The sequence below is a fragment of the Zosterops lateralis genome, assembly GCF_965231275.1.
Source record: "Zosterops lateralis genome assembly, chromosome: 6".
Taxonomy (NCBI): domain Eukaryota; kingdom Metazoa; phylum Chordata; class Aves; order Passeriformes; family Zosteropidae; genus Zosterops; species Zosterops lateralis.
Window position 1 is genome coordinate 39,958,754 of NC_139761.1, and position 18,273 is coordinate 39,977,026.

Sequence of the window (18,273 nt, forward strand, 5' to 3'; positions counted from 1 at the left end):
GCAGAATGTCTCATCAAAGTGAAACTAGAGTTGCCCTGCTGAGATTCCACCTGCTATGTAAAAGTGCTACCATCTTCTTGCCAAGTGGGAAGAATTAGCTGACTCCAGCAGATTTTGGGTCTGTATCAGGTAAAAGTGATTAATTAGGCTGTGAGATTGAGCATTAGAAACTGTACACTCCACAACAAGATCTAGAATCCTCCACCTTAAAATTGTTTAAGTAAATTAATTTCCTAACCATGGCAGTGAAAAAGTGTCCCATATTCTCGTGAAAATTTCCCTTTCCAAGGGTTTCAGAGCACCAACAAACTAAGGCTCTGCCTCTTGGTCATGGGATGAAGAAATTGTTGGAGTCACAAGAGGCATTCTACACCTAAAATTGAGCTTTTTGTGGTGAAAATAAATTAGCTGCTGGCCTTTCAGTGTAATTTGGGAAATATACTCCAAATTGTATGTACCTGCAGCCTTTAGCATTTGTAAAAAGTTAGCACTCTGTAACATTTCCCTCACTAGCTTTTCATCTCTCTCCCAAGTAATTTAATTTTCTTTCTCCCATTATGTCATGGCTTAGCACAGTTCAGGTCACAAATTCCTCAAAATAAAAATGAGGCTGATAGCAGTAGGTGCTAAAACGTGGCTAGTATGGTTAGAACTGCAATATAAATAAAAATAGCTCCTAACTGTACAAGTTACGTGCAGATTGATCACATTTTACCCACTGGTATATCCCGTGGATACAGGGTATAGTACTGTGGTTTGTTCTATGATTATATGCCTGCAGCACAGAATATCATGGGCTTGAAAGCAAGTAAACCAGCAATAGTTTCCTGTTGCATTAAACAATCACTTGAAATGTACTTAATTTCACACCACAGTAAGTACAACTGAAATAACCACCACCTGTGTCAATGAAAGAGCCCATCTATTTTGGCCTGATTTTTGTCCAGTTTGCAAACATTGTATCTAAGAACTGTTTGCATTGAAAGTACCCTAATATTTTGTGGGTTGGTAATCAGATTTATGTCTATAAAATAGTATTTTCCTACCAAACAAGAAAGACCCATCAGATCTCCACTTTTCAGAAGTCTTCTGAACAATTTTACTTTCTTTTAGAATCCTTCTTTAGGTGACATCCTCCAAGCAAAGGTAACATGTTTCATTTGGAAGGACATGCCTTGGTTTCTGGATCATCAGCTTTGAGTCACAGAATGATTTGTGTTGGAAAAGGGCCTTTTAAAGGTCATCTGAGCCCAAACCCCCTGCGGTGAGCAGGGACATCTTCGACCAGATCAGGTTGCTCAAAGACCTGTTCAACCTGATGTTGAGTATTTCCAGGCTTGGGGGCTTCCTTCCTTTCCCTGTACCATGCAGACTTTTGGTCCTTTTGCATATACCTAGACTTTTGAAATGTTTTTGATTTATAGAATTTGGGTTTTGGAATACAAATCCTTGACTAAATTTGTCAAGCAATAAGCAATATAATTGTTAGTAGGTGTAACAACTGTTGCATTCACAGGAGCTAGCAACTGCACTCAGCGCTTGACAACCATCAGCAATCTGCTTATGATCTCAATTTCTCAACTAATCTATTATTGTCAGTTAGAAATCAAAACCTTAGGGGGAAAAAAGATATATTAATTATTTCTGCATTTCCAGATTGCTCTGGAAGGTTGCTATGGGCACAGAATATTGTAACGCTTCCTTCCCTCCCCCAGACGAGGCTTGTGGTGGTTGTGCCCCAAGCTCCACGTTAGCACACAGCTGATCCACAATGTATGAAGTCAAAAAAGAAAATCCAACAGACACTGGCATAATGTCTCACACCTTACAAGCGTATTTGTGAATGTTTACTAGTTCTGGGGAAAACAAAACAAAAACCAACACGAGGGCTTGTGAAATAAACCAGAGCAGACAAGTGTGAAGGAACACAGGACAAACAGCAATATGCAGAGCAGCTCTTCTGAGTCCGGGAGGGGGTGCAGAGGATGTGATAGTTACAAAATATCCATCCTTACCCGCTCTGGCTTTTACTGAAATCACAATATCCTCAAACACACTCCTACTACAATTTCTATTTCATAGGCTTGCTACCTTCCCATCTCTGCCATTCCTCTCCCAAGCACAGTGAAACATCACCAGTGCACATTACAAACTTTTAAAATGTACTTTCCTACATGAATGTTTAGGAAACTATAGATAGCTACGTTAAACGCCCTGAAATTCCGCATCCCCCCGGGGTTGGCCCTTTTAGGTGCCCTCTGGGGAAGGGTTTTGTCAAGGGTGCTTGGACAAGAGCGGGCCTCTCCCAGCCCTGCCGTCACCCAGCAGACACAGAGCACTCCTTTTTCTCTCGTAACTCTCATAATTTTCTGAGATTTCGTGAGATTTCTGTATTTTGTAGGGATGTTGGCATTAAGCCGCCCCGCCTGTTCCCGGGCAGGATGCTGGCGGGACCAGCCTGTTGCGGGGCCCTGCCGGGACAGAGCCACGGGGGGAGGGAGCCTTCCCGAGGGATCAGAAGGCCGCTCAGGGTGCCGGGCACCGCCGCCTCCGCTCCCGCCGCGCTCCCCGCGGGAGGCCGGACGGCCGCGGCGCCGCTCGGCCGGGCGCTGCTGCTCCTCGCTCACGCCCACCGCCGGGGTAAACGCTCCCGCGGGCTCTGGCCGCCGCCCCGGGTCCGGCTCCCGGCGGGAATGGCCCCATAACGCTGCCGGGCCGTGCCGAGCCCGTGCGGCCGCTCCCGGGGCGGGGGCGCGCGGGAGGAGGCGGCGGGGCGGGGGGAGCGGCGGCGGCGGCGGCGGCGGGAGGTCCGGGGCGCGCATGCGCGCTCCGGCGCTCCGTGACGGGGGCGCTCCCGCGGCGCCGGGGCCCGGCTCGCGCTCCCATAGGCTGCCTTCCCCCGCCCGGCGCGCGCCCGCGGCGCGGCTCTTCCTCCGGCGCTGGCGGGGGCGCGCGCTGCCCGGGCCGTGCGCCGCTGTCACCGCTGCCCGCGCGCCGCTCCCCGCCCTCGGCGCGCGCCCTGCCCGCGCCCCGTCCCCGCCAGCCCAGCCCCGCTCCGCCGCCCGCGGGTTCCTGCTTCCGTCTCCTCCCGCCGCTCCGCCCGCCCGCCCGCCCGACACCCGCGGCACCCACGGCGCGGGCTCCGCCGCCGGCGCCGGCGCTCCGGTAAGGAAGGGGATGCGGGGGCTCGGCGGCGGCCGCGGCGGCGGGGAAGCGGCTACCGAGGCGAGACGGGGCTGCTCCGGCCGGCGCTCTCCATCCCTTCCCCGGGCCCGGCGCCCCCGCTTTCGCCGCTCGGGCGCTGCTCGGCAACCGCCGCCGCCGCCGGCGGGGTGGCGATGGCGGGGAGGAGGCCGGTCCCCGCCGTGTGCCGGGATCCCCGTGGGCTCCCGCACCTGAGAGTCGCCGGCGGGGCCTGAGACCGCCGGGGAGCGCGGCGGAGGGAGGGGAGGCCGGGGCTCGGCGGGCGGCCGGGGCATCACCGGCGGCGGCGGGGCCGGGCCGGGCCCGGGAGGGGGATGGAGCGAGCCCCGGGCGGTGGCGGTGCCGGTGGCGGTGCCCGCAGCCCCGAGCGCGGCTGCCGCCGTCCCGAGCGCCGCGGCCCCGGGGTGCGGGAGGCGGCCTCCAACTTTCCTTGTCCCGGGAACTGCGGCCGCCCCGGGGGACGGCTGCTCTTGGCAGGGAGGGATACACGGGAAACGCCGGCTTGGAGCACCGACCTCACGCTCTAGGGCCGCCTGGTACCTCGGGAAAGTGCGTTGGTTGGTGCCTGGGGCTTTTCCCACGGCCACCTTTCCTATACTTCGGTACAATTGACTTTGGTGGATCCTGTTACTGGTAAGGCTCTGGCCATTTACCCCTGGGCGAGTTAGTGCCTGGTGTACGCTCAGATCCTTCACACGAGTGTGCAGGTGGTGTGTGCGCTCTGTTCTCATGCACTCCACAGACTGGGCTGTGACCCTCTGCTTTCAGAAGCTCCTGGTTGAGGGTACAAGAGGCAGGGACTATAACAGAAGCCTGAGGGCAAAGGCATCAGCTGTAAAATTGCGTGTTGAAAGATTGCAACTTCCTCGGGGCAATAGCTGCTGTCCTGGTGCCCTCAATGCACACATGCTGCTGTTGTGTACATGGATGTGGCCACCAGAACATTCTTGTACTTTAGCTGCAATCTTGTAGTAGCACTTGACACCTCTTGTTCTCTGTGTGTGTGTGTTTGTATACTGAAACATACACAAGAGCTGAAAACTATATGTTTCAGTATACATATATATATACATGCTCTTTCTATCCCTTAGGACAGGATCTTAATGTCTAGGCCTGAAAGTTAATGGAGTAAATACTTCAGAAAGACTGAGCATGAAAAGGTTTCTTGATTTTATGGTATTTATCTTATTTATTTTTCCGAGTAATTTTCCACTGGAAGTCATCAAAAACTTCAGGAAAAGTCTGAGCTGCAGAAGTAAATAAGTGGCCAGCTTGCCTGTGCTGCTGGTGCTTGGGGTGCTTTTACAGATGACTCTTACAATTCCTTTCATTATTGAAGAAAACTAGCTGTGAGGAGTTGGTGACTGTGCTTTGATGTATTTCCAGTAGCGTCTGTTTCTCCGGTTATTGCAGGTACTGCCAGATTTTTATTGATGCTTGTTAGGGTTTCATATGTATATGTACCTTAAGCAGGCACACTAGCATATTGCAAAGTTTGCATATTTTCCCAACTACGTGTAATAAGACAGCCTTTTTCAAAGTTGGAAGTATAATTAATTACTCATATTTTCTGAGCAAGAAGTCCAACAGTGAGGGAAAGGCAGGAATAATCAACTTGGAGTGTCGAATCAGGCAAATTCACTCTTTTAGTGATGTAGCTGCCAGGTCATTTGACAACTGGGAAACAGCTATGGACGGTCAGTTTGAAGTTGTAGCTTTCTTTCTCTTTTAGTCTGTTGTCTTCATTTATTTAAAATTTTGGCATTTCATGAGCTGAACAACCTAAAATAGTTCTAACTAATATGAGAAAAAAAAAAAAAAGGCAGCTATACTTGCTGGAGTAGAAATGGAGCTACTTCACCTTAAGTGAATCAGTAAAGGTTGTACTAAGCCACATAGGGGCTTCCCTTTGGTTTGACATCTGTGGTTTATGATCACTTTATTGAGACTGCAAATAGACACTTGATTGTATAATCGAATGCTTATGTATGATAAATATTGCACACCATTCATAGTGTAAATATTTTACTTTTGGTTCATTTCTGTCTTTGTGTGGCTGTATGGAATAGATGCTTTATCTGTCAGATCTTTTCTAAACCAAATGATTTTCCCAGGCTTGGAATGTATGCAGTTAAAAATAATAAATAATAATTTTATTTATAGTTTATCACATCAATCTGTTCATTGGCATTTCAGTGGATAAAGATGAAGAAGGTTTGGATATGCTTTGAGTATTTATATCTTGTTGCAGAGTCAGAATTAATGTAAAAAGTAATTACTATAATCTTAATCTGGTCTGGAGGGGGAGCTAGTGTCAAAGCAAAAGTGACTTAATTTTCTGGACTCCTTCAAAAGCTTGTTGTTTGGTCGTAGAATATGCTTCTAATACAATAAGGAAAACAAATATAGAGATGCATGCTATGTATGATTGCATTAATATGCATCTCTTCTGTGATGAAACCAATCTGCAAGTGAAGTGACGTGGGATGTTTTTAGGGAAATAGAAGATGTGTTTTGCTATTGTGCAACAAAAACTGTATCCAAAGAACTTTGAAATTGCCAGATCAAGCTCTTATAAATCATCAAATGGCAGAATTAGGGATTCTTTTAAGCCATATAATGTGGCCTCTAAGTGTAGGGTTAAATGTTACATTTTTCCCTACAATGTTGCTTTCAGAATATGGCATAGATGGTGTTCAGTGTGCGATACTGAATCCTTTTTCTTGGTGTTAAATAATGTGTAGCCTCACTATTTGTTTATGTGCTGTTCATACTGCACTTTCTTAATTTCCTCTATTGCTGTTTCATTACATTCAGTCTCTAGTGCCTGCATGTTTCACTAGTAATATTTTCACATAAGTCTCCTGAGATATATTATGTATTCCTTTGTGTTGGATATCCAATTTAGGACCTTTAGGATATGATTTTTCAAAATAATCTATCAGTGTTTTAATGATTTATGTGTTCTAAGATAATTTCCCATAAAGGTCTAATTTACTAACAATAATCCTGCTTTTTTTTGTTGTTGTTGTTTTTAATAAACCCCTTCAACAGGGATCCATGACTGCATATCTAGAAAATGCTTCTCTGCTTGATTTGTAGTATGGTGTGTGTTGATTTAGACTGCAAATATAAATACTTAGATCTGTTGCAGTGTTAACCCCAAGGTACTAAGTCCATGTTTTTGATGAAGAGTGGATTGCTCATTAAAAGTTTGTGGGGTTTTTTTAATTTTTTTTTTCTTTTAAAGATTATTTGTGAGCAAGAAGGAAGAAAATAAAATTTTCCAGGACAGTAGTAATTCCCTCACTTTTCCTACAATACCCATCTTATTAACAACATACTTGCCAATATTTGCAGTGCATGTGGTAAGGTCCTTATATAATATAATGTTGTTATTTATTTTTTTCTAGCACTTTGTTCAGTAACACAGCAAGAGCACCTTGGCCACAAGGGCACAGAGAACAAAACCAAATAACCTTTAATTTTTGTGGTGTGACTATATTTTCTTTGAACCGATGGTTAGGTTTTTGATAGTCAACTGTATAAAACACCACAAAATTCTTTTCACACAACCAAAATGTTCAACATTCTAGATTAAAAAAAAGTCAGCAAGCCTGGTGGACAGGATGAAGCTCTGTCCTCTGGGATTGCACATATGACTAATACACATATAGCATGTAAGTCCTTAAAAATGCTGAATTTTGTCTATTTTGCTATGAAACTTGTGCCACTTGAGCTACCTTGGAATGCGATACTAGTAATCTGTAATTCAGCTGTGCTCCAAATGATGTTGTCTGTGCATGGTTTTCTGAGATTTTTAAGTGTTTGAAAGTAGAGGTGAAACTCTGGAATCTTGGCTTCTGTTCCAGGCTCTGGGAGTGAGGATGTTCTGGTGGATGCTGATTTTTCTGCTTATTCCTTGTGTGATTTCTCTATCCCAATCTTTTTTGCCCTATTCTGAAATTTTTATCACTATCCTATTTTCCCCAAGTAAACGGTTTGTTTTTTGCTAAAGGGCTTCTTATCTGACATCCAGTGCTGCTGTGCATAGAAGTTTTAACTCATAAATTGTTTATCCCAGTTTCTTTCACTGTTTGAATCTTTTCTGGCTTTTCATAGTCCTGTCTGCTGGTTTCAGGTTTCTGTCCATTACCCTCAGTTTCACATCCAGTTCTCTGTCATAAAAAGGATCTCTCCTCTTTGTGTCGTACATTTCCACTGGCTCCTGTAGTTCTGTCCTCTGTATTTTTCCACCTTCAATTTTGTGCTTCATTCTTCCTGGCTTCCCTCATCTGAATTTGTTTTTTTCAATTCCTGCCTGTCTTCCTACACGGCTCAGACTTGGTCTGTATCACAAACTCAAGAATGTGTTCCCTGTGTCAACTGTATCACCTTTTTCCCACATTGCAGTTCTTTCTTTAGTCAAATTTTATTCCCTCCTCTCTTTTCCCCACTTTTGTTTTACATGAATAGCTTATGTTTTCATACTTGTTGGATCCAGCAAGGGTATCACTGAGAATAAATTTAGATGCCAGTGATCCATCTTGATAGTCAGGAAAGCAAACAGGCCTATCAAGAGATGAGCTTGACTTTGTGGGGAACTCAGGTCTGAGTTGCAGTACAAAAATGGGATATACAAACAGGGGCAGCTGGGACGGGCTACAAAGAAGAAATTTAGAAAAATTATTCTGGTATGTAGGGATGACACCAAGAGAGCCAATGCACACCTAGAGATGCCACTTAAGAGGGAGATGAAGGGCAGGAAGAAGAGTTTCTTCTACTACTTGAGTAGTTAAAAGCAAGACAAGTAAAATACGAGCTTATTTTGGAATGTGATGTATCATAGTGACAGATATGGATAAGATAAGGACAGATATGGAACAGATAAGGATCCCTCTGTTCCTTAGTGAGACATCACCAGCAAGATCTCCCAGGCCTCTGTGCTTAGTAACAGGGGTTTGAGGAGAGTAGCTTCCAGCAGTGGCTGAGGATTCATTTGGGGATTATTGAGAGAACTCAAATTCTGCCATTGCATGGGGCCAAATGGACTGTGCTTGTGAATGTTGATAAAGCTGGCCAGAGCCACAGTGAGGTCCTTCCCCATCACCTTTGAAGCATCTTGGACACCAGAAGACCCTCCCAGTGGCTGAACAAATGCATATGTTGCACCCTCCAAAAAAGGCCAAAATGCAGCCTAAAGAGCTACAAACTGGGTAGCTTCCTTTTTGTCCCTGGGAAAATAAGGGTATAGGTATTCTTGGAGCACATTTCTGGTCACAGGAAGGAAGTGAATGGGAGCAATCAGCATGGATTTATCACAGGTAAATCACTTATGACGAGGCAGATTGCCTTCTGTGGTAAGCTGACTGAATGTTTGGATGAGGTAAGAACAGTGGATTTAATTTTCATGGACTTTACTAAAATTTTCAACTCTGTCTCCAACAATATTCTTGTATCCAGATTTGGGCAGTACAGATTGCTGGAGAACTAGGTGATATAAAAAAGACTGGTTGGATGGATGGGCTGAGACAGAAGTGCTTAGTGTGTCATACAGATACACATATTGGTAACAAGAGGGGTGCTGCAGGAGTTTGTCCTGAATAGTGACAAAGTGTGCTCTTGTGCTTGCAGATGACACCAAACTGGGGGGAAATAGTTGCTCTGCATGGTGATGGGGCTGCCATTCAGAGGGATGTTGTCACTGTGAACACAATGCAAAGTCCTACACTGGTGAAAGATGAGCACCTTGGGGACAGGGGAGGGGTGTTTATGAGCACTGCCTCGTGTTCTCTCTGTATGGGGAGAGAACATGAGGCAGTGTTCATAAATTGAAATGAAGAAGGTTCAGGCTGGATATAAGGAAAACCTCTTTGTATGGGGGTATTGAAGCTGTGTAGGAGGTTTCCCTGAGAAGCTGTATGGCTTCTGTCTTAGGAGTTTTCAGGACCCAAGTAGGAAAGTTGAGCAACCCATGCTTATCTCATATCTGACTTTGAGCAGCAGATTGGTCTGAGGGACATGTGGAGGTGCCTTCCAAGTTCTGTTATCCTGTGAGTCTGCAGCTGTGGATCTTTAGTTACTAGAAGCCTTACAGGAGTGCAGTAAGTACAGACGGAATATGTAGGTGGCTCAGCTGCAACATAGCAAAACAAAATCAGTAACAGTAACATTACAGTGAGCTTGACAAAAACATCACTTATATGTCAGGGTAAGCATTTTGCTGTCTCTTAGAAAGATGCATGTAGAGCTTAAAGGATACAAGTGATTGAACTTTTTGAAGAAAAATTACCTCCTCTAATGAGGCAAAAGTGTATTTTTATGTAGCTTTCCTTGGAAAGAGGAAAAATACGTTTTGCATACCATGTAAATGTTGAAGCAGCTTTGACATGGACACCTGGCACAGAATGGGTCATCTTGAAAAGCCTTTGGCAACTTAAACTGAAAAATTATTCTTCTACAAGGAAGTACCTGTCAGCCTTAAAAATTGCTGATGTCTCTTGGTCATTTGTCATGACAAGTATGTAAATTCATATTATGTAGCCCATAATGCATCATTTCAAGGTGATGATTTTCTGACAATCTGTTAAATCAGTTGCAATCAATTCTGATTTCCACCCCCAAATATTACGTACTAAATCCCTCACATGATTATTGTTTCTTCCTGCTCTTTTCTCCCTCCCCTGCCACATTTTCAGGGTGGGGAATAAGTAAAGGAAGGGAGGAAGAGAAGTAGTCCTAAGATGCAAGGAGTCCAGTAACTGTTTTGGAAGACTTTTGGCTAAAAGTCTTCAAATCAGAAGAGTCGCCTGTAGCAGAGAACTACTGTGAAATAACAGGCTGGGTGTATATGTATATTTAAATTTTATTTTATTTTATTTTTGTTATTTAAGGATGAGATGTTATATGAGGTATGATCTTTTTCTGAGGTTTTTGCCTCTTCATCTGTATTTTTTAACCTGTACTCTTTAGGTATCCTCCCTAGAATAAATGGTTATTTCCACAGCAAAGCATAGGTTCTATGAATCAATGATTGTATTTAGTTCCTTCAAATATTAGATATTTATAAAGCATAATGTGCATAATTTTTTTCAGAATATATAACACAGTAAAAAGAAAGACTTCATCTGTTGGTTGATCTAGAACTTGATGAAGTTTGTGCTGCTACAGTTGCTTTGTGGTAGCAATATTCTGAATGTAAATGCTTTTTAGGAGTGTGCTTTCATTAAATGTTTACTTCATAATCTTATAGTATGATGAGTAATTTTTCGTAATGTTAGAGAATTTCTTTTGTGAGGCAGTTAATAACAATAAATATCACCATGGTATTATCAATTCTACATGCTACAGACTCTTTAGAAGCTTATGGAACATTGCTGTGAATATCTTATGGACATCAATTTTGACTTGCTGTGAATTAAACTCTTCAAAGCATTGTTCTTACAAAAGGTTTTGTAAAAGAGCAGTAGGAATTCTCTTCCAATAGCCTCCCAATGTTCATCTTTAGTTTATTATATTACTTATCTTTTACTTCGCCGTAATTTGTTTGTGCAGTGACACAATAACTTTTCAAGGTAAATGTGATTCGTATGGGTACCAATATATTTGTTAAGCTTTTTTGAGTTTATTTTTGAAGGTGTTTTTGTTCTTCTATGTAATAAATATTAAACTAAGTATTTATCCAATCTACTGCTTGTTGAAGAGTTCATAGAACATATTTGCAAAAATATTTGTTTAAATTATTAATGTTTTCAATTACAGAAATTTCTTCTTTAAGCCCTTTGCCTCTAAGGAAAATCCTGTTGACCAAGTTCAGAATGTGAGCTTTCAGATTGCCTGGAACCTTTGTCTTTAGCTCTGTGCCTCTATTTAAAATGATAAAATATGTAGTATACCTGATATGCTATACATAGCTCACTTTTTTCTCCTTTGAGTGTTTGCTAAACAACTTCCTTTATTTGACACTCATGTGGCAACAACAAAAACTGTTCCCTCTCAAGGATACAGTCATCTAATGTAGATGTAATGTGTCAATGGATACTCTCTCTCCACACCCTCTTTTTGATTTTCTCCAACCCTGGATTGTATAAAACCATTCATGGCAGGGCACCTGTGTCTTTAGTTTTTCTCAGCTGCCTAGGCAAGCATTTGTTTCTTATTTAGGCCAAGATTTGAATATACAGGAGAAAAACTTGAAACCAAACATAAATATTTTCCTTTTGAGGGTTTCACTGAGACTCCTTTGTGGTACTGTGCCATGCCTCAGTGTGCTTAGTCAGTCTCTGCCCTTCCTTTTTCTGTAGTCTGGGTTTAGAATGACTTGTTCACAGTTTACAATCATCTCAATGCATGTCTTCACATTTCTGTTCAATAACTAAATCTGTTTCACAGTTATCTTGGGATTTGTTTTTTAACAGTACAGCATCTGACTTTTTGATCTATTTATTGCTTGGGGTGTTTTTAAGTTATAGCAGCTAGGACAGCATGAATTACACCTTTTTCCTCATGTGGCCCACTGGAGGAATTCAGTGGCATTGAAAGATGTTCTCCTTGAGTTATTCTTCATTGTAGATGCCTACTCAGCAGTCTGGATTTTGGATTGAACTGCTAGATATTCTCTTTGCAATGTTTTTTTTCTTTTAACGTCAATGAAGTGATGTTGGACTAGGTATCAATACTCTGAAGTTTGCTCTGCCAGGCTATAAAGATGGATGGGAATTTTGGTACTGTGGCAGCTTACATTACACCCTATGACAATGTTTTCAAATTCTGCAGATATATGCTTTGTGGACTTCCTAGGGAGGAGGGGATGTTCCCTAGCAGGTTGTTGATGTTCTTTTCTGATGTAATTTTTTTTTTCAGTGGCAGCAGGATCCTTCTAATGCATGTGAGAAAGCACTTTTTTCTTTCTTCATTTAATTACAACAGATAGTGCTCTTACAGATGAAGAATTCAGTATAAGTAGAGCAAAGAAATATTGGTCTCTCAAGGAGCCAGGCATAGATATGAGATACAGAGAGATCAGCATAATTTAAAATGCTTGTTTGGTTTTCCTGTACAACGTACTGCAGCATCATGCATAGGTAATGTTAATAATTCTGCAGATTCTGTGTCTACAGAAGAGCTGAGACAACATGGGCTGTATTCATTTACTTGCTCTTAAGACCCTTCTGTATGTGTACATGAAGTCACTTGCAGTTTATCCTCAGACATTGACTGAACACGTCTAGTTGCTTCAAGCTGTTGAGAATAGGAAATATCCCAAGTACTGAAATCTGACATAGGGTCATAAAACCATGTGTTGAGATGTAATAGGATATGCTGGATCTCTTCACCAGAGATGTTTTGATGCTAGACTTTCCAAAGAATGAGTTTGAAATACTGTTTTACAGAGCATTGATTTTTACTTACTTCAAATCCACTGTTTCCTGATGTCCTGCAGCAGATAAGATCCCGCTGTCCTGGCTTTGAAGAGACAGTCACAGTTTTGTGACCAACTGTATTTTTAGTTAAGCCTTCCAAGACTGCCTTTTGTGGTACATGTTCTTATGTAGATTGTGAGTACATTTACTATTCCACCTCTACCAGTCTCAGGTTTGCTGTTTTTGTGCTGTGGCTCTTTGGGGTGGGCTTGCTCATTCTTCACAAGAATAGAGGGGGACTGTCACATTTGTTTGCCTGCTAAGTGGGTTGGTTAACTGCATGCATGTCCCTAGTGTTGGTTTTTTTCACAGTTACAGGTTTCACCTGTGGTTAAAATACCTTATCCAACTGTTCATGTCAAGTGGACATCAGTTGTCATTAGGAAAAGATTAAATCTAAGTCCTTTTTACCTGCAGTTTTTGTTGATGTGACATGTATTTCCCCTGCCCTATCTGATCTTTGATTGGTCATTTTATGTTTGTCAACTTTGGGGAACCCTTTCATAGTACTTTGGCCTATCTGATTCCAGTTTTACTCTTGCTTATGTAACATCCTGCTTTTCTTAGAGGAGAGATTTGGAAGACAAGCATAAAATTGACTGTGGTACAATATAGTACAGATTTTCAGGTATTTTCAAGTCATGCCATGCTGTTTAAGGCATTGGTGTGATATCCTGAATGTCATGGAGTCATAGAATGGTTGGTGTAGGAAGAGACCTTAAAGATCATTGAGTTCCAACCACCCTACTATGGGCAGGGATGCCTTTCCCTAGACCAGGTTTCTCAGAGTCCCAGCCTGGCCTTGAATGCTTCAAGGGATGAGGCATCCACATCTCCTCCAGGCAGCCTGTTTCAGTGCCTCACCACCCTCACAGGAAACAATTTCTTCATATTATCTGATCTAGATCTATTCTCAGTTTGAAGCCATCCCCTGCCACTACATGCTCTTGTCAGAAATCCCTCTCTGCCTTCCTTGCAGGCTCCCTTCAGGTACTGGAAGGCAGCAATTAGGTTACCCTGAAGCCTTCTCTCTTTCAGGCTGAACAAACCCCATTCTGTCAGTCTTTCCTCATAGGAGAGGTGTTTGCTATAAACTGTGTTGAAAATGAAATGATTAATCTTGGCCTTTTGATTTTATAGATTTATATGACTAATTTTTTATGCTTTCAAAAATCAGAGCTAGTAAATGGAGGTAATAGTTTAGTGTCCCATCAGGAATGTTAACCAGGGTATCAATTACATGGTTATATTGGAAAACAAGTGTGAAAAGAAGTAAGCAGAATTGTATCTTGTTTATTTCAGAGTGCTGTCTTGAAGGTTCTGAACCGCTTTCATGCCGAGTCATGTCTTTTGACTTTTTTCATGTTTACGTAGCTAATATAAATACAGAAATACTTTTTCACAGTCCTTAAATTTTCATTAAAATATGTTGCCTCGTGATGCTTGTGTAAAATGCTACAATATGGTCATACTGTGTTAGATAGCAGAGGTGCAACCTGGGTATTCCTGAAAACTGTTTCCTGCTGAGAGATTTGTAAATAGTGAGTAAAACTCACTGGCAACTGCAAGTCAAACATGTTTTGTAGCCAGTTTTTTGTTTCCTTAAGGGGTTTACTGTGATCTGACTTCTAGGACAGTAAAGAACTGCTTGTGTACTTAATCTTCTCTGTGCCATTCTGTTATGTACGAGCTCCTCGAATTCATGAGCAAATCTGGAATCTTTAGATTGATAACCTTTTGTTAGTGGCTTCTCTCTTGAAGTCTTCTACAGTTGTGTAGTATTTAACTTCTTACCATCCCTGGCGGAAGCAACCGCAATGAAATTGATTATTTATCTGGTTTAAGCATATCTTATTAAAAAAAGGTCATAGTTTTAACTGTTCTTTTTGAAATTCTTAGTCCTGTGAAATAGAAACAGTTGGAATGCTCCTTTGGACAGTTCTTTTCTTGGCTGTTGCTTGAAAGTATTCTATTAATATGGTGTTTATTTACTGTCATCACCTGGTGTTGAATTGTATCTAGAGCTCAGGGCCCTTAGACTATGGCTTTTTTTTTTTATTCTTACGTTAGGTCAAATGTGATTGTAGATTAAAAAAAATGCTGTGAACTGTGGATTCCCATCTGAGAATTCTTCAGCTGTGTTTGGATATGGTGTGTGAAGACTTACTGTTATTTTGAAAGTGGATAGTCCCAGGTGTGCAGTTAGTATGTGCTAACATAAAAAAATACAGGTTTATTTAAGAATAAACAATGGTAAACCAAATTGGAATATTGTCATTTGAACTGATTTCTAATGACACTTGTACTATTACAGGTGTCTGTCTCCCCTTAATTGCACTAATTACATATGTGTAATTGGTGACAATAGTGTGTAGAGAAAAGCTATTTGGAAGGCAGACTCATTAGTTCTTGAGGGTGCATTTTGAGCTTCACCAAAACATTTTGTCTCTCATCTGTCTTTTATCTTGCACTTTTTCAGCTTTAGACTTTATATTTCATGATGGAAATGTATGAAGTGTAGTGACAAGTTTGTCCTTCTTTATCCAGTAGGCTCTTTAATGAGTTCAGTGATGGACAGCACTCATGTCAAACTACATCTCTGTAAAACTAAGTGTACAGTGAAAGCTGCTACAAATTTTGCTTATATGTCAGGCTTAAGATTACACATGCTTTTTTTAGCATTGTCTCAATGTAATGTTTCCCAGAGTTTGTCCATATACTACCTTTTCTTTTCCTACTGTCCTGTTGCTAGGATCAGGATTTAGCAGAAACTCTATTTTCACGATTCTGTGTCTGTTGGTGTTTGAGTACTGCCTTGTTTTCTTTGCTTGGTGTCTGTCAGTATTTCTTGACTGATGGGAAAAGGTGATCTGTGGTTAAATGAAGCAGCTGTTTACAAAGGAAAACAGAATTCATTAAACAATTTATAAAGGGCTTTGCTGTTTGAAAACTGGGTTATGTGTTTAGTATAGATTAGACATATCCATATTATATGCTTATAGACAGATGTTTATACAAAATTATAAAACTATACCTGATTATACTGGTCACGTAGGGTGGCTTGTACCACAGTCATTGGGTAGTGTAGGGAAACATGACTTACTACCAATATATACTTGCTTTGGGTGTGAATGAAGCACTTTTTTTGTAGAGCCTTTAACCCATAGTAAATTCATTGTAGTGTCTGTCTGCTCTCTTTCATACATTATAAACTGAAAGAGAAAAAAGATGAAATTCAACTTGACTGAAAATCAACATGTAACTTTTTTGCTTTTTATCCCTAAGTAGGAAGGATGTATGTATAATTTGCTAAAGATTTTCTTCATAAATTAAGCATGAGAGGAGTAAGAAAGTTATACAAGATTGGCTAATAGATAGTAAAAGTGGGAGATAGGAAAATAACCACCACTTCAGGAGGAACATTAAAGTGTACATTTGAAGGATTAGTCTCTTAATACCATGCTCTTTTAGTCTGTTTCTGGTGAAGCCTGTTCAAGGAAAAGATGTCAAAAATTTTTCAAATAACAGCAATGTAAAAGACCTGAAATCCCTCTGAACTGAAAAGTACTCTAGCATTAGTATGTGTTTTTTTCCCTAACATTTAAGTTCTATAAAACTTGGTGTGAAGTATCAAAAAATATATTCCAAGTAATTTTCTGTTGCACTGAATGATACAAATTGCATGGGTTTTCTGTATAATATTTATACTGATGAAATTATATTTTATACAGATTTTCAGCTTCCTTCATTATCAGGCACCTAACAGACACTGGAGGAAGATCTTTCACGTTTTGTTATTGAAAATCTGTGACCACTTCTTTGATCTTTATTGCCAGGATCTTAACTTTGATAGTCTCCTTGACTTTATTTGAAGATTTGTTTGAAGATCTACCTTTGATTAACCTGTCTGATAAACATGAACATTTACCATGTCTGATAAATATGAAGCTGCACTGCTCTCTCAAGGGAAGCAGTGTTGTGTGTTCCTTTTTTCTCAGCTTCCTGGTTGCTGAACGCTGCTTTGCATCTGTTTCTTAGCCTTCCCACAGAGGAGCAGTGGCAGCAGCATAGAATTGATACTGTCTTTGAAATCTGCACAGCTGCTGGTGTGGGTCTGAGTCACAGCAGTGAGGTTGACCACAGTCTTGTTAATGCACTGCTACTTGACCAGTCAGTTAATAAAAGCAGACTCACTCAAGCTGATCGATGATAGGCTTTGGAATAAAGTGCTATGATTTTTATTTGGTTCTTTTTTGAAAGCCTTTAAAGGAAAGATGAAGTTATGTACAAATTTCTAGTATAATTTCCAGAGTAAAATCAAACCATGTGCTCATTATGGGTAGGTTTGAAGAACTTATCTTTTTCAGAAGGTAGAAAAAAAATGAAGGAAAAGGGTGAGGCACCTAAGGCACAATCAGAAATGTGGTTTCTTTCTTTCAATTTACTAAATTAATTATTTCAATTTCATACATAGAGGATTTTTAATAGTTTTCTTGGTGTTGATATTTCTCTTGTGTGTTCACATCTCTTTCAATATAAATTTTCTTTGACTGTAAAAGACTTGAGTAATGGTATTTGTAGGCTGGTATTTGCAGTGGGTAGTAAAGTCTATATTTTTAATTTTTAAAAAACTTTACGTGCTTTATGTCAGAACTTTGATAGGGTGAATTAAATTCCACAGTTTAAAATGATCCTGCAAAATTAATAGCAAGGTTCTCTAGCTTTTTTGATATAAATATGAACTATAAACAAATAAGACTTTCTTTTTTTTTGGCTTACAGCCATGTTCCTTTGTGTTGTGTTTTCAACATCACAGTTGTTTTTCAGTTTTCAGTGACATGTATGGTACTGTCTTTCTTCTTCTGTGAAGCTTGCTGGTTTATTTTATTTTTCCTGTGACTGTCAAACATTGTCTTTTGGTAGCATGAACTTTCTCTTTTGAACTGTTACTGCAACTAGTAACAAATAAACATGAGGTTGTAGTGCATGAGCAATTTCCTCCCTCGAACTCAAACCCAGGTTTGAATTTTGTTTCTTGACCTGGTTTTAAATGAGCAGGTTTGCCAGCATTTCAGCTTGTAGATCGTTATTTCTTCTGTATGTTGACTGTATTCTCATTTAACAACATTCTTAATTGGGTTTTCCTGACAGTTTTTTTCCCAGTCTTTTAATTCATTAGCCTGTGTCTACAGAGAGTGTTCTTTCTGTGTGATTTTCTTTCCTTCAAATTTTCTCATTCTTTCGGTTGAATTTCTGAAGATAGTTACTACTTTCTCTGCTTTTTTAATGTACTTTTCCAGACTTTATCTGCACTTAATTTTAGTTTCCTTAAGCTGGTTTCATTTCAAATCCCTTTTGACTGCATCATCACTAATAAAGTGGACCATTGTCTGTTAGAGGGGACAGCTGGCACAGATTGAGATTTGTCCTTTCTGTTAATCTTTCAGCTTTAAAATAGGTAGCTATGTGCTCAGTTGGAAGTTTTCCCAGCCATGTGATAACCCTCAGATTGTTCCCAGAGGTTGGGAGAGTGCAGTTGGCCTTTATCAGAAATATTTCAGGACTTGTTCTTATATGATGATTTTCAAGTCAGTGTCTGGGAAAGTTTTAGTCATTAATATATTGATGTAATCTGTAAAGTTAACTT

At 41.0% G+C, this 18,273-nt stretch overlaps 1 protein-coding gene across 5 annotated transcripts in view; it reads left to right on the plus strand.

Moving 5' to 3' along the window:
- Window positions 1-3,108: 3,108 nt before the first annotated feature.
- Window positions 3,109-18,273, plus strand: part of FUT8 (fucosyltransferase 8) — a 102,263-nt gene continuing 87,098 nt past the window's right edge. For 4 of the 5 annotated variants that reach the window (XM_083863680.1, XM_083863676.1, XM_083863681.1 and 1 more), the window contains exon 1: window positions 3,109-3,165. The gene's annotated coding sequence lies outside the window, so the exon portion shown is untranslated. Of the gene's footprint in view, window positions 3,166-17,630; window positions 17,646-18,273 lie in introns of those variants that run through there. The other variant, XM_083863679.1, reaches the window with a different exon arrangement.